The sequence below is a fragment of the Peromyscus eremicus genome, chromosome 7, assembly GCF_949786415.1.
Source record: "Peromyscus eremicus chromosome 7, PerEre_H2_v1, whole genome shotgun sequence".
In the NCBI taxonomy this organism is placed as follows: domain Eukaryota; kingdom Metazoa; phylum Chordata; class Mammalia; order Rodentia; family Cricetidae; genus Peromyscus; species Peromyscus eremicus.
Window position 1 is genome coordinate 99,033,404 of NC_081422.1, and position 23,686 is coordinate 99,057,089.

Genomic DNA, 23,686 nt, shown 5'->3' on the forward strand with positions numbered 1-23,686 from the left:
ACCTGGGAGCTGGGCTGGGGTCCAGGGACATTTGTCATAATGAGCTAAGTAAGGCTAGAGGCCAGTCCTCTGGAAAAGCTGTGAACAGAATGGTAGGAGAGGAGCTGACTGACCTGGGTTGGTTGCATCACAGGTCTGTGTGAGATGGCACAAATTTTAAGGGGTGCTTTGGATCTCAAAACCAGGTATCTTAGAGCCATGCAGGAACACACTAACAGTGGTAGAATCTAGCCTCAAGGCCCAGAGGAATCATTCCAAGCCCATGGCATTGGGGTGCTATGTTGGATATACAACCTTAATCTGAGTTGGTTCGGGACTAGAGAAAGAGAAGCCTGTGTGTGTGTGTGTGTGTGTGTGTGTGTGTGTGTGTGTGTGTGTGTGTGTAAATCCTAAGAGGATTTGGCAGTGAAGAAATTCACTGAGGTGGTGGATATGGGAAGAAGAAGGAAGGAGCTGTAGGCTATCATGTTTGTTAAGTGGTGTTGGAAGGAAGTGAGCCATGAAAAACTCCGGAGTCCAATGGCTCACTGGGTAATGGTGTAAATGGAATGGTATTGCTATAAATTAGTCTTCAAGAGTGGTGATTTCCCACTTGTCAAGAGACGACTTGGTATTTTGTTTCATTTATCTGGGGAAGGATTTGATCTTTTTGTTTGTTTGCCCATTAGACTCTTAGCCCATCAGGGACCCAGAGAAGAACAGCTGTAGGGAAAGAGGTGGGATTCTCTGCATCCCCTGGACTGGCTTGGCTAGAAGCTATGCTGATAAATGTTCACGTAGACCTGCTGTTACTTGGGGAAAAGCAGAGATGACTGCCATACAGGGGTGCACCATCCGATATATGTGGTTTTGAGTGCAACTTAAAATAATGTGACTTACATTTTATTAGTGACTTATCAAAGGCTATAAGTGACATGATGTAGTAATTCCATGTTCTGTAAACAAAACAAGGTGGACAGAAAGAATATGGCTTTATTCAATATTGTTCTGCTTGTACATGCAAAAGACAATATTTAAACCCAGGCAGCTCCACAGCCTGAAATTTCTATTGCTATTTTGAACTTACTGAAGGAGCTGGTATAGTCTTTGGTAGTTTATTTGGAAATACTGCAGGTTGAGTTCTACAGATAGTTTTGCTAGTATTGCTTAATTATAAATCAAAATATTGCATCTAAGCACCTGTTTTAAATAAGTGTTTTTGTTACTATTTTATTTTTTCAGTTAATGATCAAAATAAGGGTGTCATTATGGCATTTTCATATATATATGTATATATATATACATATATATATATATGTGTGTGTGTGTGTGTGTGTGTGTGTGTGTGTGTCTTAGTCAGTGAAGAGATGCCGTGACTCTTATAACAAAAACCATTTAAGTGGGGGCTTGCTTACACTTGGAGGTTTAGTCCATTATCATCATAGAAGGAAACATGTCGGTATGCAGGGAGACATGGTGCTAGACAGGTAGCTGAGAGTTCTACATCCTCATCAGCAGGCAGCAGAAAAAGAGAGATACTGGGTCTGGCTTGAGCATTTGAAACCCCAAAGCCTACCCCCAGTGACACATTTTCTCTAACAAGGTCACATCTCCTAATACTGTCAAGTAGCACCACTCCCTAATGACCAAGCATTCAAATATACAAGCCTATGGGATCTGTTCTTATTCAAACCACCAGTATATATATATATATATATATATATATATATATATATATAATTATAGGTTGTCCTTATTAGTGTCTTACAGGTCCTCTTCAGTCCCTCTTCCTCAATTCTTATGGTTTCTTTCCTTCCCCCAAATAGCTCTGAGTGTGTGTGTGTGTGTGTGTGTGTGTATGTGTGTGTGTGTGTTCAGGTGTAAATTTTGCCTGTGAGTAAAAACATGCTGTATGAGTCAGGATTCTCTAGGCGAACACAAACCAACAGAATGAGTATGTATTAAAAAGAGATTTTTAGATTGGCTTACATGGTATGTGTGAGCTGATTCATTCAACAATGGCTGTCTTCACATTGGAGAAAGACTGAGAACCCAATAGCTGTTTGGCAGTCCCCATCTGGCACTGAAAGCTTGATCTTGGAGAGTCATTGGCCTTTAGTCCTTACTGGAAAGCCAATGACTCTGGGTTCCAGTGTCAGCGGAAGATGACAGCCACAGCGATAGAACAGAGATACACACAGTACCCTTAGGAGCAAGGTAAGCAGCTGAATAAAAGCCCCCTTCCCCCTTGGATCTCTTGGGCTTCTTTGAAATGATGCTGTAGACCCTGCAGGAGGGACTTTCTCCCTAAGTTAATCCTCTCAGGAATATCTGCTCAGCACTGTGTCTCTTAGCCAATCCCAAATCAACCCATGTGCAATCTCTTAGGATCATCCCTGGAGTCTTCTCTCTTCTCTGTTTATGAATAGGTAGGAGTGTCTCCAGCAGACATGATAGGAAGGAATATCGTAAGATTGGAGAGGCAACGTATTTACTCATGTAAGCCTATGATAGCAACCACTTCTTTGAAAGGGAGTTTTGATAGCTGTTCATGAGCAGATGGGATTCAGGTGAGGGGAAGCGTGCATGGAGAAATGGTGACAGGCAGATTGGAATCTTAAATTAAGTCTTACGTTATAAATGCACAATCTTCCTTCACTGGGGTTTTATGTATCATGGCATATTTTTCCCCTAACCAAGATCTTATAGACCTTGTTGGTGAGCCTTTAAAAAATCTCAACTACATAAAATTAAATGGAATGAGTACAGTAGGGGAAAGTCACTTTTTGAAAATTAGCAGAGAATAAATTGTTTTCTAAAGCCCCTTTTATGCTAAGTATCGTCAACTATTGTGCATATTGCTTTTCTGTCTTTTTTCTCTTCTGATACACGTATTTTTAAACCTTTTTTTAAATTTTCAATGTAATATTTGTTTACTTAATATGTGTTGAGGATGAGAGCATATTTGTTCTACAGCACATGTGTGAGGGTCAGAGGACAACTTGCAGAAGCTCATTCTCACCTGGTACTCTGTGGATTCTTGTTATAGAAGTCAAGTTGTCCAGCTTGGTGACAGGTGCCTTTACCCTCTAGGCTATCTCACAGGCTCTATTTTGACATGATTCTCAGCATGTAAAATGTTCTTTTCTGATTTTATTGCCTAGATGTATATGCCTTTTCCACATTACTACAGTTTTGATAAATGTAATTTTCAAGTTGCATAATATCCTATCAAATCGATTTACTTAAACCGCCGTCCTATTTCCTAACTTTGAAAATGCCTTTTAAAAAGCTTTCCTTTAAGTAATGCCAGGCTGAACATCTTTGTGCACAAAATTTTTCACTTATTTTTGGATGGGTTCCTAGAAGAGATGCTGTCAAATTAGAACGGGTGGGATGGAGGATAGGATGGTTTATTTTGTTTTAGTTTTTGAGAACTTCACACATGGGCACTGCGTTTACATCATTCCTGCCCCTCCTGTGTCTTCCCCTCCCTCCCCAAGTCATAGCCTCTTCTTTACTATTGTTGCATATACACATATGTATGCATGTGTGTATGCATGTGTGTGTGTGTGTGTGTGTGTGTGTGTGTGTGTGTGTGTGTGTGTGTACAATCTACCGAGGCCATATAGCATTGCTCATATATACATGTGTCCAGAGCTAGCCACTTGGGATTAGACAACCTGTGACTAAGTTTGTCCCTGACAGAAACTGATTCATCCTTTCTCAGCAGCCATTGACCACCTGTATCTCTTCATCTAGGGGTAGGACCTTGTGGAATTTTCCCTCTCTATGTTGACATGTCAACTGGTATTGTTATTGTGCTGGTCTAGTTCAGACAACCATATTGTTGAGATTTTATGAGTGCATTTTAGCTGTCATGCCTAGGGGACACTATCCAGCAGGAGACGTCTTGTTCCTCTGGCTCTTACATTCTTTCTGCTCCCTCTTCCATTATTTCCCTTGAGGCATAGGTGTATGGGTCATGTTGTAGAAGTATCAATTAGCATTGGCACTCTCCAGTCATTTATTCTCTGCATTTTTGCCAGTTTTGGATTTCTGTAATAGTCTCCATCTGTTGCAAAAAAAAAAAAGAGAGGCTTCTTTGATGAGGGATGAGAGCTACACTTATCTGTGCCTATAAGGAAAAATACAATACAGTCACAAATTAATTTAAGAAAGTGGTAGTAGGAGGGCCTTCTCTAGGGTCTATGACCTCTCTGGCCACAGATAGCTGTCTGGGTTTATAGTACCAGGCATGAATTCCCTCCCATTGAGATGACTAGGAAAACAGATCCCGTGCCAAGCAGCTGTCAGAAAGAATTTATTTTGAATGACTATTGGTTGTAGTGGATAGCCATTCCAGCTTTGACCTGGAAGTTTCAACCCTCATTGAGGCTTCGGTAACTGTCATGCCTACAAGGCCGGGCTGAGAGAGGATGCCGAAGACCAGAGATCCAGATGCTCAGGCTCTCTTGGTTCCTGGACCCTGGACGCTGGAGGTAGACCAAGCAGAGTTCTCCAGAGAACACCGCCGGACTGTGATACACCTTTCCCAGACCCTGTAAACTATCCCTTCACTTGTAAGTTACCCCACAAAATAAACCTCCCTTTAACTACGTGGAGTGGCCATAATAATTTCACCAATAATTGGTGAAGGAGTTGAAATTAAAGGATGCAAAGTAACTCTGAGATGAGAACCAGAAAAATTGGTGCTTTGCTTAGGGCTGGAAAAGTGGTATTTTAGGACAAACTTGTAAAGTTGGCTGAGATCCAGTTGTCAAATACTCAAAAACTGTTTGGGCTAGTGTGTATTCATTGCATCAACAAAACAGAGACCCAGTTACTAAAAAGTGTGCCAGCCTACCATTGGACAAGAGGGATGAAAGGAAGAGTTAAGTATTAAAGACCCAGCAGGTGCATTGCCTAGGAGAAGGTGAATCTATGGAGGTGGGGTTGGGGGAAGGGCCTACCTGCTGGAAGCTGGAGAGACAGTGGTGAAGCATGTAGAGCTGGAGAAGCTGTAGCTTTTTGTTGCCTTCCCATCTCCCACCAATGCCTTCTATTGCCTTCTACTTTGTCAGAAGTCTGCTAGCAAAGTTTGCAAGAAAAGAACATAAGAAGTATTTTAGGCCAAAGAGGCAAGTAGACGACACATAGACCTTCCAACCACCCACTTGTAGAAGGATGTACAGTTACCAAGTGGTGAACATTTATTTAGTGACACCACCTACTTTCTGATGCAAGTTCCAAAAGTGACTTTTACATCCTCACATCTATGCTAGAAGAGAGGAGTGACATATTTAGTGAAGGCCAGCAAGCCTGAGCTGTACTCAGTTGGAAGATTTATTGAATTGTAGACTTTTCTGTAGCCGTTTCCTGGAGAGGACTTTGGTGGCCAGAGAGATTCCTATGTACAGAACCACAGAACTGGGGGAAGGGCTTCTATCCAAGGTTTAATACTGCTTAAGTTTCTCAGTATCTTCATCATGGGAAATCTGAGATGCTAAATAGTGAAGAGATTATTGAGGAGCTTTGGGGCAAGACTCAGAAAAACAAAGTAAGCTTACCTTTCAGTGAGAGCATTAGAGTTTGGCAAAAGAGGGGCTTTCTCATGAGTATCCAACCTTTTGACATTTCAACATGATGTTGTGGTCTACAAACATGTGGGGCCGCATCCGTCACTATCTGGGAACACATTTGACTTGTGGGCTACAGGTTGGACTTGCCTGATGGCATGTCTGGCAGAATCCTCTGCAAAGATTGACATGTTGTAGAGCTGCTCTGTCCAGTGAGTGGCAACTGAGCACTTAGACTGTGGCTAGCATAACTAAGAGTTAACTTCGGAATTACTTAATTTTAACAAATGTTTAAATTCATTGTAATTGTGACATTGAGATTATGAGCATTTGTGGTGGGGAGGAGAGTGGTCTGAAGTGAGGGCATGAGCGATGAAACTTAAATTTGACATTTGTTGTTTTACTGCTACTGATTACTGCAGAGGTTTTTTTTCTTAATTTATATATATGAGTGTTTGTCAGCATGTATTATCCATGAACCACATATATATGTAGTGGCCAAGGAGGCCAAAGGAGGGAATAGGATCCCTTCTAGACATGGAGTTACGGATAGTTGTGAGCTGCCATGTTGGTACTGGGAGTCAAACATGGATACTCTGGAAGAGCAGCCAGAGCTCTTAACCACAGAGCCGTCTCTCCAAACCCCACTTTATTTTAAAATGGAATTCCAACAGAGAAAGGATCCCATGATACTGTGTTAACAACTCAGGTTACTGCTATAGCAGATCTAACTACTTTCAATAAGTCTTTTATAGTGCCCATGTACTTTACTGACATGACTTTACTGAAAGAATAGAAAACTTGCAACTTGGATGTACTTTCCAAACAGCAAGTTTCAGACTACACTTCACTCCCTTAGTTTTGGTTCACACCCATTTATTAGAATCGCTCATGTACTCTCTAGCCACAAGATGAAAGTATATGGTTAATGAGAATGTAGGGTTTCTCAGCTTCTGATGAGGTGTGGGAATAATTCCTTCTTGTCTCTTGTGAATGCTGATGCATTCATTAACTCCTAGAACTACACATTTGAACCAGGTGTGATAAAGGAAAGCTTCCCAGAGAACTGAGATGTAGACACTTGTGACCCAAAGGCTTTGCCTCTGTGTTCACTGGAACATCGGCTCCCTCCTAGGCAGTGTTGGATGTTTTCCATGGAGCAGGGCCAAGCTGATGATTGTGTGGCTCTGGGCCCAGATCCTGTGAATGGCAAGAACTTGTCATCATAGGGAAACCCAAATTGCATTGCAGACTTTGAAGATGTTGCTTCAATCAGTGCTAATCCCACTTTTATACTTAATTTTAAGATATGATTATTGGGCTCAGAGGATATGCAACTTAGGACTAATCACTCTTGGATCAGTTCCATATGAAAATATGTTTCAGTGGATCCTGGGCTTTGACATTAGCCAGGAGTAACAGTTAGTAGTAATTAGCATTGTTATATTTAACACATCATCAATGAACTCCGATATAAGGTTATTATTAGTGATGATATTATATGCATATAATCCTTTATATTCACAATCTCTGCTTATGTTATTTAATTTGCTTCTCATAAAAGCCCTGTGAAAAGGCATTATAGATATTAAAATTAAGCACAATGTGTACTGAGCACCATGAGGGAAGCATGATGAAAGTCCCTAAATGTATAATTGTCCAGAAGCGCTCACTCTGTCTTTGATATAGAAGACTGGAGGCTCAGACAAACTTGGAGAAAGACCTTAAAAAGTTGTTGATTTAGATTTGTTCTTATTCCTGTTTCTGTAGTGGGCACAGCAGGGTGATAATAAAAACTGATCAGTATTCTACTGCTCTTTCAGATGAAGCAGGGATGCAGACAGATCTATACACTGACCTCTGACACAGCTTGGGGAGTTCTTCCTCAGAGATGTCTACTGAAGCAAACTCAGGCTCCTTGGTTTCACCACAGAAAAGAATTTCAGGATGAGTCATTGTTACACACAGTTGGGAGTTTATTGAAAGGTATACACACAAGGGTTAAGAGAAAAGACATGCTGAGAGAGGAGTAAGACACACCCAAGTGAATGAATGTGAGCTTCTCAAAGAAGAATGATGCTTCATTATCTTTATAGTAGCCATGCATACCATTTCAGTGGCTTTTGAATTTATTACCATCGAAGGTTAGTCAAGAAACCTAAATGAGAGCACAGGCAGTTTTTGATGGGTCCTGATAGGACTACAGTGGAAAAGGTCAAACTCCAGGGCACAAAGATGCAGGAAGGTAGGATGTCATCATTGTAAGCAATGCTAATAGTCTTGTTTGTGAGAATCCCAGAGACTATCTGGGAGAGGGATGAGTTCATGTACATTAAGCCCCAAGCCTAGTTTACAGCTATTTTAATATAAAATATCTATATATGAGGGGAATACTGTCTACCTTGGCAGCTTTCACAGCCTGTGTTAGTTGTGCTGGAATTCCTGATTCTCAGATGGTGACAGGCCTCAATCAATCCCCTGGAGGAAGGGCTCATCTCCCTTCCCACATCCATGGAATGTTTCCTGTCTTTCTAACCTTCCTTGGTGCCACTATTTCCCATTTTCTTCTTTCCTTCCCTACTCCAACCTATCCAGATGCAGGTTTGGATCTCCATATGTTGTAGCTTCCCTGTTAGCAACACATAGGGGCATATGAGTTCATGTATGTCCCAGAGAAGTGGGTGATAAACACTTTAAGCAATCTTTTCTTGGATAGTGTGTGTAGAAATGAACTCTGTGGAACATGGCTCTTTCATGCTTAGAATGATTATGAGCCATGGCCATTTTGTGAACAGAGCTATGGTAACAGATCCCAAAAGAGTAGTTTTGAGACATAATTGTTTAAAATTAACTTTAGTGAGACAATTTACATATAAAATACATCCTTTTGCAATGTTTTCCTGGATGAGTTTTGACAAATGTGCGCACTCATGAAAACATTATCCCGACTAACATATAGAATATTTCCTAAGATATATTTTAATATATACAATGTTAAATCATACTTAATTTTCATTTTCAACTTTATTTAAGGTCTAATTATTATATAAAAACTGCATATAATCAATGTATATACTTTGATAAGTTTAGGCATGCATGCTAATATCCCCATAATCCAGATAATAAATGTATCCATCACCTCCTTAGGCTTCCATGTGGTGCTTAGGTTTTGTTTGTTGTTCATGACAGTGAAGACACTTAATGTGAGATTCATTTTCTTAACAATATTTTATAAACACTGTAACTAACCACAGGCAGTATGTGCTAGTGTTCACCTCCAGAACTTAATTTACTTTATACAGCTGTTACCTTATGTAATTTAAGTAAAAATTCACTCTATCTTCTCTATGTCCCCTAGCAATAAGCATACTGTTGTTCTTTTCTGTACCTTTGACTATATTAGACCCTCACATAAGAGGAATCATACAGTGTTTGACCTGTTACTGATTTATTTCACTTAGCCTGGTGCTGTCCAGGTCCATGTTGTCTGAGCCTCATGTGTTAAAATGCCTTCCCTTTTAAAGCTGAGTGATATTTTATTGTATGTTTATGCTATACTTTATATTGACTTGTCTGTGAAAGGATAGATAGATGTTCCCATGCCATGCATCTTGAACAGGCTGGGATAAACACAGGAATGTAGATCCTTCTAGATCCTTGGGAAAGATAGCCAGAAGTGTGTTTCCTGGATCATCTGGTAATTCTGTTTTTAGGGTATACACTCCATATCCTTTTCTTCAGTGACTGTTGCATTTTCCATCCCTAACAGTAGCATACAAAGACTCCAAATTTCCCCAGCTTTATCAGCACCTTGATGTCTTTGAAAAAAATAATAATAGTCACCCTTCCAGGTGTGATGTGCTAGCTCGCTCTCGGGTGATTTGCATTTCCTTGTGATTATTGATATTGAATACCTTCTCATATGTCCATTGCCCATTTTTATGTCCGCTTCAAGAACTGTCAATTTCATGTACATTGTTTATTTTTAAAATTATTTGTTTTCTGTTGTTATTATTTTGTTTAGTCACTAAGTTAGTTTAGGAATCCCTAATATACCTTGGAAATTAGTTCTGTGCCAGGTAAGTGGCATCCAAATGTTCTCTCCCATTCTGTAAGTCACCTTTGCATTCTTCCGACTATTTCTTCTGTTGTATTGGAACATTTTAGTTTGATACAATATCACTCATCTCATTTTGTTTTGGTTGCTTATGTGACTGGTGTCAAAGCCAAAACAAATCCTTGCCCAGGTAAACATCAAAAATGTTTCCTCCTAAATTCCTTCTAGAAACTTAGAGTTTGAGGTCCATTCATTATGAGTTGATTTTTTATTATATATTTTTATTAAGGAATTTTTTATTCATTTTACATACTAACCACAGATCTGTAGATGTAATTCTAAATGGTCTTATTAAATAAGAAACACAGAGCCAAATAAAGAGTTAAAAGCCCAGAGATCGAGCAGTAGCCAAGAGCTAAGACCACCTTATCTTACCACTCGCTGCCGTCCTTCCCCTGAGAGAGAGACCTTCTTCCTGTGTCCTGTCTTTTTATTGCCTTTCTGTTCTGCCTTCTCATTGGCTGTAAACCCAACCACATGACTTCCTCATCACTGCCTGTCTATACAGACCTCCAGGTCTCTATGTTTGGTACTGAGATTAAAGGTGTATGTCACCATCCTGGCTGTGTCCTTGAACACACGGAGATTCTGCCTGCCATGTGATCAGATTAAGGGCGTGTGCTACCACTACCAGACTTCTGCTTAATGGCTTGCTCTTAGCTGTGACCCCAGGCAACTTTATTAACATACAAATAAAATCACATTTCCGCACAAATAAAATAGCACCATACAGATCCCTCTCTTTTCCCTCCTCCCACCCTTCCAGCCCTGCCCCCCCCCCAATTCCCTCCTCCAACAAGGTATGGCCTCCCATGGGGAGTCAGCAGAACTTGGTACATTCAGCAGAGGCAGGTCTATGCCCCCCACCCCACATCAAGGCTGTGCAAGGTGTCCTACCATAGGTGATGGGCTCCAAAAAGCCAGCTCATGCACCAGGGATGGATTCTGATCCTACAGCCAGAAGGCCCCTTAAGCAGATCAAGCTACACAACTGTCTCACTTATGCAGAGGGCCTAGCCCCGTCCCATGGAGGCTCCAAAGCTGTTGGTCTAAAGTTCATGAGTTCCCACTAGTTTGGTTTGGTTGTCTCTGTATGTTTACCCATCATGATCTTGATGCACCTTGCTCATAGAATCCCTCTTCTCTCTCTTCAACTGGACTCCTGGAGCTTGGTCTGGTGTTTGGCTGTGGATCTCTGCATCTGCTTCCATCAGTTATTGGATGAAGGCTCTATGATGACAGAGTATTTACTGATCTGATTACTGGGTTAAGCCAGTTCAGGCACCCTGTCCACTATTGCTTGTTGTCTAAGCTGGGGTCATCCTTGCGGATCCCTGGGGACTTCCCTTGCACCCAGTTTCTCCCTATCCCCATGATGTTTCCCTCTATCATGTTATCTCTTTCATTGCTCTCTCACTCCATCCCTGTTCCAGCTCGACCATCCCATTCCCTTATGTTCTCATCCCCCACCCCCTACCCTCCATTGCACGCCCTCCATCCCCAGTTTGAGATGTCGATGAGTAAAATGAGTTGATTTTTGTTGTGGTGTGAGATAAGGATCCCATTTCATTCTCCTGCTGTAGATGTCCACTTTTCTCAACACTATTTGCTGACAAGGCTATTATTTCCCCACTGTGTATGGTTGGCCCCCTATCAAAGATTAGCTCACTAACACAGATGCTTAGATTTCCACCACATTTGAAGTCACTGACTCTCAGATTGTGTGCCCATTAGGACATTGCAGTTAAATGACAGGAATCTAAATTATATTGCTAAAATATATTAAACTATTAAGCATAATGGGGTTTTATATAAGACTTTGGTTTAAAGGGAATAGATATGGTTCCATTTCTAAAATAGCATTTGAGAACTCCAGAAAAAATACCAGAGGAAGAAACTTAAACTTGGAGCTGATCTACCTCACAATTCAACTATTTATGGAATGAGCCACCAGACTTCAGCTTAACCTGAATTAGCTTTCTGGACAATTCAGAGAATACTAGAAGCCTTTTTTAATATGAGGACAGTATGAAATGAAGCAGAAGTCCACCACAGATTCACTGTGTGGTCTTGGAAAGATCCCCATCATCCCTGAGCTTCTTATATGACCTTTCTCTAAGTGGCTGTGAAGACTGGGCTGGCAAGATAATGAAGTGGCCAAAGATACAGAGTCTGGAATCAGATTGCTTCCATTTTCCATATGAGCTTATACAAATTCACCAGTTTCCCTGGACCTGCATTTTTTTAAATCATCCACACAATGATAGTAAGGTTACTGTGAGAAGGAAAGCTATAATGCTTGAGAATTACTTAATAGTACTTGGTACACACTGAGCACTTGATAAATATTGTATACTACTCTGTTTAATGGAGATAATTCATGAAGACTGATACCACATGAAAACTAATATCACAGATCAGTTGGAACTCTGTGTGTGTGTGTGTGTGTGTGTGTGTGTGTCTGTCTGTCTGTCTGTCTGTCTGTCTGTCTATCTCTCTGTCTCTATCTATCTATCTATGAAAATACTCATCTTGTAATACTCACATCTAAATGTGTTTAGTACCAGAGGCAAGGTTTTAGTCTGCTGCCCAGCCCAAGAATTCTTGGTCCTATTGTCTGCATGAAGTAAGAGACCTTTCTGTAAGAAGATTGAACAGTTCTGTAAGTTTCTACCACATGTCTGTATAACCACCTGATTGATGTGTTTCAGCTCCCTGGTGGGGAATTATTTGACTCTCCTTATCCCCTCCACTTTCTGCATTCTGAAGGAGATGAATAGGCATGGAGAGAGTTCGTTCTGTTGCTCTGTGTTCTCTAATCGGTAAGCTTGGAATCTCAGAGAGGCCATGCTGATAACCTCCTTTCCTATTTCTGCTTCTTTGCCAACATGGGCCTCCACTGTCTGGCAGACTTACAAGTGACAAGAAAATTTCTTGCCTTCTGGAAGCTCCAGATGTTCTTGGGGTCAGTTTATAGGCTAATTAAATATTTTATCTTGACTGAAACTTGGAAATCTTCAACTCCCTATCTTGGATCCTATTTTCAAATACTTGATTTTTTTGTGAGAGCTCTCTCTCATCTGAGGACTTAGTCCCAAATCTTTTCCTCTTGAGTACATAGGCAAGTTCTTGGTGAAAAATGACAGCTTAGAACTGGGTATCAAAGGAGGACCGGACACTCTTTCCCCCACTTTGCTCAGTGTTAGCTTTTTCAAAACAGTTTCTGAGCAAGGAGGCCGTGGTATAAGGAGTTGATTTTAGCCTTTATCTCCTGAAGGCTTCCTCCAACAGTTTTCTCCAGTTACTACCACAGTGTAGCAAGGACCCAGAATTGAAGCAGCCCGAATTGACTCATTGCTTCTCTAGGAGGACGTCATACAGGGCACAGCAGGGTGGTTCATGCCTGTTCCACAGTGTCTAGAACTGTAGCAGGGAGGACCTGAAGGACTAGGCATAATTTAATGGCCAGTGTCTTAAATTATCTAAAGGTGCCTTCACCCATACCTCAGTCTAGCACTAATAGGTAGAGCACTTCCATTCGTGACAGTCGCAGGATAAGGATAAGGATATGGACTCCCTTTTTCATGAGAAATGCTAACTTTTTCCATATAATGAAGCCCTGGACTATACCTGGTTGCACCAGTGAACTGAAGTTTTCATCTTGTTATCATACAAAACACGATTGCTTTGAAGTGTGTGGGTATGAGGAATGTAGTCATACTTAAGATCTCAATTCCTGTTTAGAGAGCTCTCCTGGAACCTTGAATGAGGCAGTATAGAGTCTGTGAAAGGAAACATTTTCTACCCTGAATATTCAACTTAGGCAATGAATAGCTTCAAGGAGTACGAGAGGAAGGAAATACGGATTATAGTCTCTCTCCTGCTTTTAAGAACATGTACATATATAGTACCACTACTGGATATAAAAAAATGAATAAATAAAACCAGTTCCTGGGTAGCTCTTTCACATTTATTTATTTATTTTTCCTCATCAGTCTGACCCATCAAAGCCAGTACTGTCTTTTCTGTTACTCATCAATGGATAAGAAAACCGAGACCTTGAGATGCCGTGATGACTTCTCTGAGAACGTGTGGTCATGGTAGTGCAGCCTGCTCCCTCAGTCCTCTGACTTCAGACTCAGAACCCTAGTCACTCTAGGAGCCCTCTTCTGCTGGGGCTCATGATGCCAAGTCCTGATTTCTTACTGGATCAGTAGATACATGGCTATGGAATCACAATCAAAGCAAAATACTATGTTGGGAATTTTTAAAACTACATTTTTACTACTCAAATAAGTATTCTATACAACAACTCAATGGTGTGAAACAATCCATCCTTTCGGTGAGTCATAATTCAACTACAAGTCCACTAACCATACATGGATAAATAATTCTTTTTGCTTGTTGGTTGGTTTAATTTGGCAAACGTTTATTGAGTTCCTGTCATGTCCCAGATACTTTTCTCAGGGCTAGGGATACATACAGCAGGGAACAACATAGTCTCAGCTTTTTTTTGCTAGGGAAAATAGAAAATATGCAATGGATGTCTAATCTGTTGTCAGAAAATGATAAGTACTCTTCTGAAAAACTAAAGCAAGGAAGTGGATGGAGAATGATATGAAACTGATTTTAACACCGTAGTCAAGGAAGACTTCTCTGAAAAAATAATATTCATACAGAAGCCTGGTGGACAAGGAGTCAGCCATTTAGATACTGGAAATGACATTCTGATAGAAGTAAGGACAGAGGCCCTGCCATAGGCTGTGTGACTATATAAAGGGTGAATCTGAGGTTGTTAGATGGGTACGCCATAGATCCACTATGCAACATTATATTTAGAGTTAATATTACTGTGCTATGTGCTTTAAAGTTTAATAAGAGGCCAGACCTGAAGCCAATTGTTCTTATCACCTTCTTCATCCTCATCCTCATCCTTGCCAAACAATAAGGAGACAAGGTGGCTAGAAGACGATGAGATAAGAAAAATGACAAGAAATTGTCTTAGAATCGGCAACTATCAGATCATAAAAAACCTTGTAGACAATGGAAGAGATTTAGGGGAGTTTTATTCAGTATATAATGGGATTCCATGTGTTGGGTGATTTTTTTTTCCTCTGGGAAGACATGAAAACATATCTTTTCACCTTAGACATGGCACCTAGGTGACAGGCCAAAGAAAAGAATTCTGTCCAAGTCTTGTTTAATAAACTAGTGAGTTTATTGGATTGACTTATAGGAGATTAGGTGACTAACAGGCAGCTGCATTAATGAAAAGCCCACACTAGAAAATGTACCTTAGTTACTTTTGTATTGCTATGAAGAGACACCATTACCAAGGCAACTTATAAAAGAAAATGTGTATTGAGCCCCACAATTCCAGAGCGTTATAGCCCATGATCATCACAGCAGAGAACATTGCAGCAGGCAGGCAGACATGGTGCTAGAGCAGTAGCTGAGAGATTACATCCTGCTCCACAAGCACGAGGCAGAAAGAGATACTGGGAATGGCAAGGGCTTTTGAAACCCCAAAGCTCACCCCCAGTGACACACTTCCTTCAATAAGGCCACACCTCCTAATTATCTCCAAACTGTTCTATAAAGTGATGACCAAGTATTCCAACAGATGAGCGTATGGGAGCCATTCTCATTCAAACCACAACAATAGGTGGCAACTAACCAAGGCTACATCCCTGTAGGTATCTACATGACTTGCAGACAGCTCAATTGGTTGTATTGTCTCTTTTCCCAGCAACTGTTACTGCTTCTACAACCTTGGACAGGGGCCTTGTAATTTTGTAAGAATCTTCTTGGGAACTGTGAGTTGTGTTTACTCCTGGGCCTCAGCCAAATACTTCAACTTGCAGGAAATAGTTCCACATCAGAATTGGAGGACTTGGAATGGAAAAGTGGCTTATACTTTAAGAAATAACACCACTTGCTTCTAATAGAAAGTGCACAAAGACAAATGTAGATGTTGCCAAGGGCTCAAGTGGCCACTGGATTTGTCCTTCTGAGAGTTGAGATATTGTGGATCAGAAAGTAACTGTGGAGAAGTTGAGAGTAGTTGAAAATGAGCTTCATTTTAAAAGTAATCCTTGTACTTTTTAACTGAAGGATTGGATAAGAAAAGCTTAAGGGCTAATAGGGACTCTAGAGCTGTGAAGCTGGGTGATTGAAAAAGCATTGAGGGGAGGAATGGGTTACTTCTGGATTTGAGTTGCATAAAAAACTCTGCAGTGAATATATTTCTTAATGTTGGAAAAAATAGAGCATACTGGTATAGTTCAACTCTGGTGGAGATGGTCTGTATTTGAGCTCTAGAGCTATTGTTTACTATCTACGAGATATTGTATAAATAAGTTACCAGTGTTTCCTCATTCATAAATGGATACAGTAAAATGATCTATATCATATAGTTACTAATTAACTAGTTGTTAATATATTATTAATACTTGTGAGACTACATGATTCTTTATGAAAAGTCATGACAAAGAATATACTCATTTTTTTAAACTTTAAAAATAATACAAGCCTCTATCTGATGTGATTATAACAATATATATCTACCTGGAAAACTAGATGCAAGAGGGTAATGAAAGAATATTTAAAGTATTTCCAGTGTAGAAGATTCTCTTGCCCCAAGTCACAGTGTTTTTAGTAACTTTTAAATTGCTGTGATCACACACCAACAAAAGCATCAACGTAAGGGAGGAATTGTTGGCTTTAGCTCATGGCTTCAGAAGGTACAGTACACAACCATTGTACTCTATGTCTCTGACTCCATTGTGAAACAAAGCATCATGGTAGCAGGGGCTTGTGGTAGAGGAACTTTTCCATGGCAGACTGCCAGCAGACAAAGGGAGAAAGTACAGGGAGGTGCCAGGTGAGATGGAGGCCCAAGGACAGACCCAGGGTAACCTACTTCCTCCATATAGGCCCCACTTTCTTTTACCATTTCCCTATACCAACATTATGAATCTGTCAAGGGGTTAATCTATTGGGTAAGTAAATCCCCTCATGATCTGCATGTCTCTAAGTATTCTCCCAGACACACCCAGAGTTGTGCCTTACTAATTGAGGTGTTGTTCAATTCAGTCAAGTGGACAATCAAGATTAACTATCACATTTGGTTTGACATGATTTGAGCTCACTTAAGTGATTCTAACCAATTTCTGTCCTTTTTCTAAAATTGATTTTATGTCAAGAAGTATACTAATTATTAATATAATATAAAATGACTGGTATTATAGTAAAATTCTTACATAATTAAAACACAACTAATTCATACACTGGTAATATACAATGTGTATGGGTTGACAGGAACAGTGTGGGTTGGATATATGTGTGTGTTAGAGCTCAATGATGAATCCAAACATTTCTAGGTTGTCATCTTTAATTCTGAAGGATTGCTGTGCTTGATGCTGTGTGTTATTTAAAGAGAGGAAGAGAAATTGATTTAATAACCTGTCACATTATACAACACAAGAAGAACTTGAAAAGAAAAAACACTCTGGTATTCTTAGTGGAAAGAAAAATATTGTGACAACTCTATGGAGAAATCCTAGTGTAAGAACTGGTAGCAATCATGGTGATGAGTGAGGATGTGAGGGAAAATACGTTGCTTCCATGGAATACATGGATATGGACCACTACACTACAGAGCTCCACATGCATGTGGCTGTTTCTCTTTTGTGTAAGGAGAGCAAGGAAATAGAAAGCTCAATTTTTCCTTAAAAACAATTTACTTCATTTTGTGTTGGCCAACTACTCCTGGATATGGATCTTACCATGGAATATGGTTGCTATACCCAGTGACCCTCCATTGGAAACAAAACAAAATGTATTTTCCCTTTTCTAGCAGGTATCAATTGCAAATAGGTTCTTGGTTAGGGGTGGGCTTTTTGTTGTTGTTGTTTTGGTGTTTTTTATATTATTTGTATTTTGTTTGTTTTTTGCTTTTATTTTTATTATTTAATTGTTCTGGGGTTTTTTTGGGATGAGAGAAAGAACATGAAGTTGGGTAGGTAGGGAGGTGGAGAGGATTTTGGAGGAGTTGAAGAAGAGAAAAGAATATGATCAAAACATATTGTATGGAAAAAGTTTTTAAATAATCAAAAATAATTTTTCTATCATTTCTTCTGAGAATTTCTATGATACTCCTATATATATATATATCTTTAACTTAATTTCACATATCAGTCACACACAGTCATAGATTCCCCTGTCCTCCCTCCTCCCACCCCCAGCCCTCCCCCCAATCCACCCCACATTCCCACCTTCTCCAATGCGAGGTCTCCCCTGGGGAGTCAGCCTATCCTGGTAGACTCAACCAAGGCAGGTCCAGTTCCCTCCTCCCTACACCAAGGCTGAGCAAAGTGTCCCAGCATAGGCCCCAGGCTCCAAAAAGTCAGCCCATGCACCAAGGACAGGTCCTGGCTCGACTGCCTGGGGGCCTCCCAAACAGTTCAAGCTAGTCAACTGTCCCACTTATCCAGAGGGCCCGGTCCAGTTCCATGGGGGCTCCTCAGCCATTGGTTCACAGTTCATGTGTTTCCACTAGTTTGGCTATTTGTCCCTGTGCTTTTTCCAGTCATGGTCTCAATATCTCTCACTCATACAATCCCTTCTCTCTCTCACCGATTGGGCTCCTGGAGCTCCACCTGGGGCTCGGCTATGGATCTCTAAATCAGACACTAGATATGAGTTCTGTAGCTAGAGTTTTCCTGCTTGGCCCACAGTCAGGACAAATCTCTCTCACCCGCCAGTCCCACAGCTGCTCAGACCCAACCAAGTAAACACAGAGACTTATATTGCTTACAAACTGTATGGCCGTGGCAGGCTTCTTGCTAACTGTTCATATATCTTAAATTAATCCATTTCTATAAATCTATACCTTGCCACATGGCTCGTGGCTTACCGGCATTTTCACATGCTGTTTGTCATGGCGGCGGCTGGCAGTGTCTCCCTCACTCAGCCTTCCACTTCCCAGAATTCTCCTCTCTCCTTGTCCCACCTATTTCCTGCCTGGCCACTGGCCAATTAGTGTTTTATTTACTAACCAATCAGAGCAACACATTTGCCATACAGAACATCCCACAGCAGAGTTCTATCATGACAGCCAGGGTGTTTGGCCATCCGATCACCAGAGTAGGTCAGCTCAGGCACTCTCTTGACCATTGCCAGTAGTCTACAGTGGAGGTATCTTTGTGGATTTCTGGGGACCTCTCTAGCACTCTGCTTCTTCCTATTTTCCTGGGAGAATGGGGAGGGAGATACTCCATTTTTAACTGAGGTGAGGCAGAAACATGACAAAAATTATAGTAACATCTTTTCTAGTATTTCTTCCAAAGAATCTAATACTTTAGTATAAATTCTGGCTTTTGATACAATCCATTTTCTCTTTGATTGAATAAAGTTGTTAAAGAATCGTTCATACCTTCCAGTACAACTAGAACATGTACACCCATTGTGGAATAAGTTGGATTTGTTGATTATTGGTGCAAAGAAGATACACCTTGTGGGGAACTGAAGGCTCCTTCATAGGAGAGTTCAGAAGAGCTCACAGAACTATCAATAGGCATTGGGTAGAGGAATTGTGTGGGGATGGCTTTATTCTACATGGACTGTTGTCAGGAAAATGGGACAATTCTGAGAGTGTTCCTTAATAAATATTATCAAAGTAGGGGGAATAGATTATGGATGAAGGTAAAGAAGTAGATTTCCCTCATCTTGTCCAGGAAAAGGAGATGTTTGTGGTTTGGACAATGTTTGTGTCTTTGCTGCAGGCATGGTTATGAAACTGTCTTGCTTTTGTCTTGCCCCATCATAGGCACAGAATGACCTTGTCTTCTGTTTGTGTTTTGTGAAAATCTTTGTTTGACAGTAGATCATAGGTGCCCAATTGTGGGTACCAGGCCAGCTCCAGGCTGTACCAGGCTAGGTAGACAGAGTCAAGTCAGCTCCTAGATCTCAATGGCCACTTTTCTCTTAACCAGAATGAAGCCCAGATGTTATGCTTCTACACTTCTAACATAACTTAACCACAGACCCAAATGTTGGCTAAGCATAAAAAGAGGGGGAAAAATCAATTATAAGCTTTGTGTCCAAAGTGACCTTTTATTCCCCGTTTCTTTCTTTGTTATTCAAAGAATGGTTACGCTTAGAGTAATTATCATCTATATGTTCATCTTTTATTTAATACCAATTTCCTCCTGTTCTTCCTCTACCTTCCTGATCATATAAAGGGAAGATTCTCAGAAATTCTCTGGAAGATTCTCAAGTCTCTTTTCATCTCTATTTGTAGCTCTTTAAACTTAAATTTATCCTGCATATGTAAAGAATACAGTCTGATTTTATATATAGGTATAAGAAGGTAACTATAATGTGAGGCATTAACACATTTATGACATAACAGTTATCCCCTGCTTTTTTTGGTTTTGGTGATAAGAGTGTTAAAATCTACATAGTTCACACAAATTCCAAATACAATATAATTTTCCTACCTAAATTCCTTGTGCTGCACTTTAATTAGAGTTTTAGACTTATTTGTCCTATATATCTATTCACTTCTTTATATTCTTTGACCTAAAATAAATAAGAGTATGTACTTTTGCCAGGGATCTGGAGAGGAGAGTGTCTCACTTTTCCTTTGGGTGGGATAGATGGCTTCATTTTTGCCTTGGTTCTTAAGCCAGGTTCAGTTATTTGTGTTTTTGGAAATGATTTCGCTTTCAAAACTCTTGTTTTAAAGTGTCAGCTGGTCGCTGATGGTTACTGAATGCCTCACATACGCCATGCATCCTTCTTGTCACTTCGTGGGAGAATGAACAGTTATGTCCCTCAGGAGACAGAGAGATGTCCGAATCCAAATGTTCTTTGCAAGCTTGGATGGGGGAGTGGAAGAAAGGTACAATCCACACTAGAGTGGGAAGATGAGCCCAGGAAGACTTCATAGAGAAGATATGACCTGAGCTTGATCTTACGTGGCGAGCCTGAAGGGAATAAAGTACAGAAAATGACCCTGCTTTCAAAGGAAAACTTAAGCTTTGTGCAAAATCTGACCCCAAGAGAGGGAGAACCCCAGTTGATAAGCCTTGGTAACTTGATGATGAATAGTTCTGACAAGACCGTATGCAGGGAGCAGCATCTTCTTGACTAGGACCTTAACCCCCAGAAAAGATATCCTTTGCTATTTTTAAAGACTGAATGAGAAGAAGCAGCCTGGGCATCCGAGGGCCCCTGCTGCTCTCCAGTCAAGGTTCCTTCAGCACAGATGGTTTTCAGAAGAGCTCAGCTGGGGAGAGGAAGGGACTTCCCAGGAGGGATTGCTGCTTTTGAGGGCTAAGTCCTTTGAATAGAGAATTATCCTGATGTGTTTTCCAGCCTGTGTGAAATCGCTCAGATGAAGTCCTTTCCCGTGAATCTACCAAGAAGGCAGGGTGTGGGCATGTCCGATACGGCAGCTGACTTCTGCTCCACCACCAGGTCTGGGGAGAGAGTGAGATAGCGGGCAAACGTCTCCCTGAAATGCACTGGGTTAGAACAGTTTTGTGGTTCAGCCTGTCACACATGACCTCACTGATATATCTCACACACCTCCCATTGCACTCTACACTCACTTTATGAATGGCGTTGAATCACATTTTGTCTTAGATAATCTCACACACATGCACACGAACGCATGCAAACACACACGCATGCCCACACCCACACACAGGAGCACACACACTTTTAATACATTGTTACATTTGATACAGAGCTAAGTTCTAAGGCTTATCAGATAAAAATCAATCTGCAAAGTCAAAGCTAAGAACAAACAGCTTCAGTTGTAATTTTGGTGGATTTTTCTAGAATAACCACCCCATTTCTAAACTGCTGTAGATTCAGGAAATAAGGGCAGAGTACAGTAATCCCAAGAGGTCGAGAGTGAACACTAGTTTAGTATTTGAGTGTGTGGATGAAGGAGGTTCCTGCTCACTCTCCTTGAGTGTGGAAGCTTTTCTATGGAGATAAGCATACCCTATAGTTGCGATGTATTTATTATTTTTAATCAGCATGCAAAGTATAAGGTTTCATTAAAGTATTTTTAAACAAAATTTGTTTTTTCTCATTTTTCCCTCCCACCTCATTCCTCTGCCCTCCCTCCTTGTACCCTTCCTTCCCGAGAGCCTCCTTTTCATTGTCCTGTCACGAGTATTCTGTTGCTTTCTCTGCTTTCCTCAACACACCCTGTCTCTTCTCATGATCCGTCTATGTCATGTCCTATGCCCCCACTCACACCCACTTAAACACAGGCATATATTTAAACATTAAAAGTTAAGATTCACAAGAGAGTAAACATGTGATATTTGTCATTCTGAATCTGGATCACCTTGCTTAATATGACAGTTTCTAGACTCATCAATTTTTCTGCAGATTTCATGTTTCCTTATGGCCGAATAAGATTCCATTGCATGTATTGCCACATTTTCATTGTCGCTTCGTATGTTGATGGGCGCCTAGGCTGGTTCCATTTGAATCATGGATGTACATCTATTATTAATCGAATGTCTTATTTCTTGAAGGCAATGTATTTGAGAACTTGGCTTCTCATTGAGTCATCCCATCAGTGAGGCATTTTATCCAAATCTTCCTTTGGAGCAATGTCCTTTGATAAATATTTTTAGATTCACTTTATCGCATATATCTTAACTATGTAGCTAAATCCACTTTAAGAAAGAGAACACAACTGTAACATCAGTACCCAATCAAGAAACACATCAACAACACTCAGAGCACACTCTTGGATCTTCCTTTTGCTCATTCCCCTCCATCTATGTGGAGTAACTATCGTGTTGGCTTCTAACAATGTAGGTGGTTTGGACTGCATTTCCCTTTTACATGAACATGTATCACATACAGTTTCCTCTTCAGCTTGTGGTCTCTTTCAGGTAAAACGTTTGTGCATTTATGGTATCATATGGAGTCTAGTTGATTCATTCCTGTTGATGCATACTGTTGTATGGTTATGATGCACTGATTTATTCTATTGCTAATGAGCACTTGGGTTGTTGCTGGTTTAGGGCTAACAGGGATAATGTTGTTTGTGGGCACTCCTACAGATAGATCATTTTGATAAGCATATGGATTCAGTTCTTTATGTTACAAATATTTAGAAGTAGGATTGCTGAGTCACAGAATGAAAATATGCAGCCCTGTGGTAGATATCTTGAAATAGTTTCCAAAAATGTTTATACCAATACATACTCCTACCAGTGATGTGTGGTGGTTATTATCATCATTCCTCTTTTTCCTCAACATTTGGTGTTATCCATTCTTTTCATTATAGACTTTCTGTAGTGGTACTTCACTGGGAACCAAACCCAGTTCCTCATGCATGCTAGACAGGCTCTCTTCCATGAAGCTGTATTCAGAGCCTCCCCTTAGAGGAGGAATTTTAACACATGCATTCTTTATAGGTAAGAAGATAGAACATCGCTGGGCAGTGGTGGCACACGCCTTTAATCCCAGCACTTGGGAGGCCAAGGCAGCCGGATCTCTATGAGTTCAAGGCCAGCCTGGTCTACAGAGTGAGATCCAGGACAGCCAGAGTGGTTACACAGAGAAACCCTGTCTCGAAACAAACAAGCAAAAGAAGATGGATCATCTCATACATTTATTGGACAATTGACTCTATTATTTTTGTTATTGATTTGTTTTGCATTTTTCTCTGATAGAGAATTTATATTCATGGTTGGCCTGGAATGTTCAGTAATCCTCCTGCCTCAGCCTCCTGAGTGCTGGGATTTACAAGCATGTACCAACATACCTGAATATTCTATTTTTGATCTATCTCTTTATGATAAACATTTTATTTAAATTTTTTTCAATTGTATTCAGGTCTAAGTGTGTGTCCCTAACACTAATGATTGCTCTCTTTCTAAACTACTCCATCCCTACAACCATTATCAGACTAATCAGCCAGTGGACTTTTAACTTTTTACTATTGTATTCATATCCACTGCCATTGTGT

The 23,686-nt window shown here is 40.4% G+C and overlaps 1 protein-coding gene across 1 annotated transcript in view; it reads left to right on the forward strand.

Annotated features, from left to right (window-relative positions):
- Cpne4 (copine 4) overlaps positions 1-23,686 on the forward strand; it is a 348,290-nt gene that overhangs the window by 796 nt on the left and 323,808 nt on the right. The window lies entirely within an intron of this gene.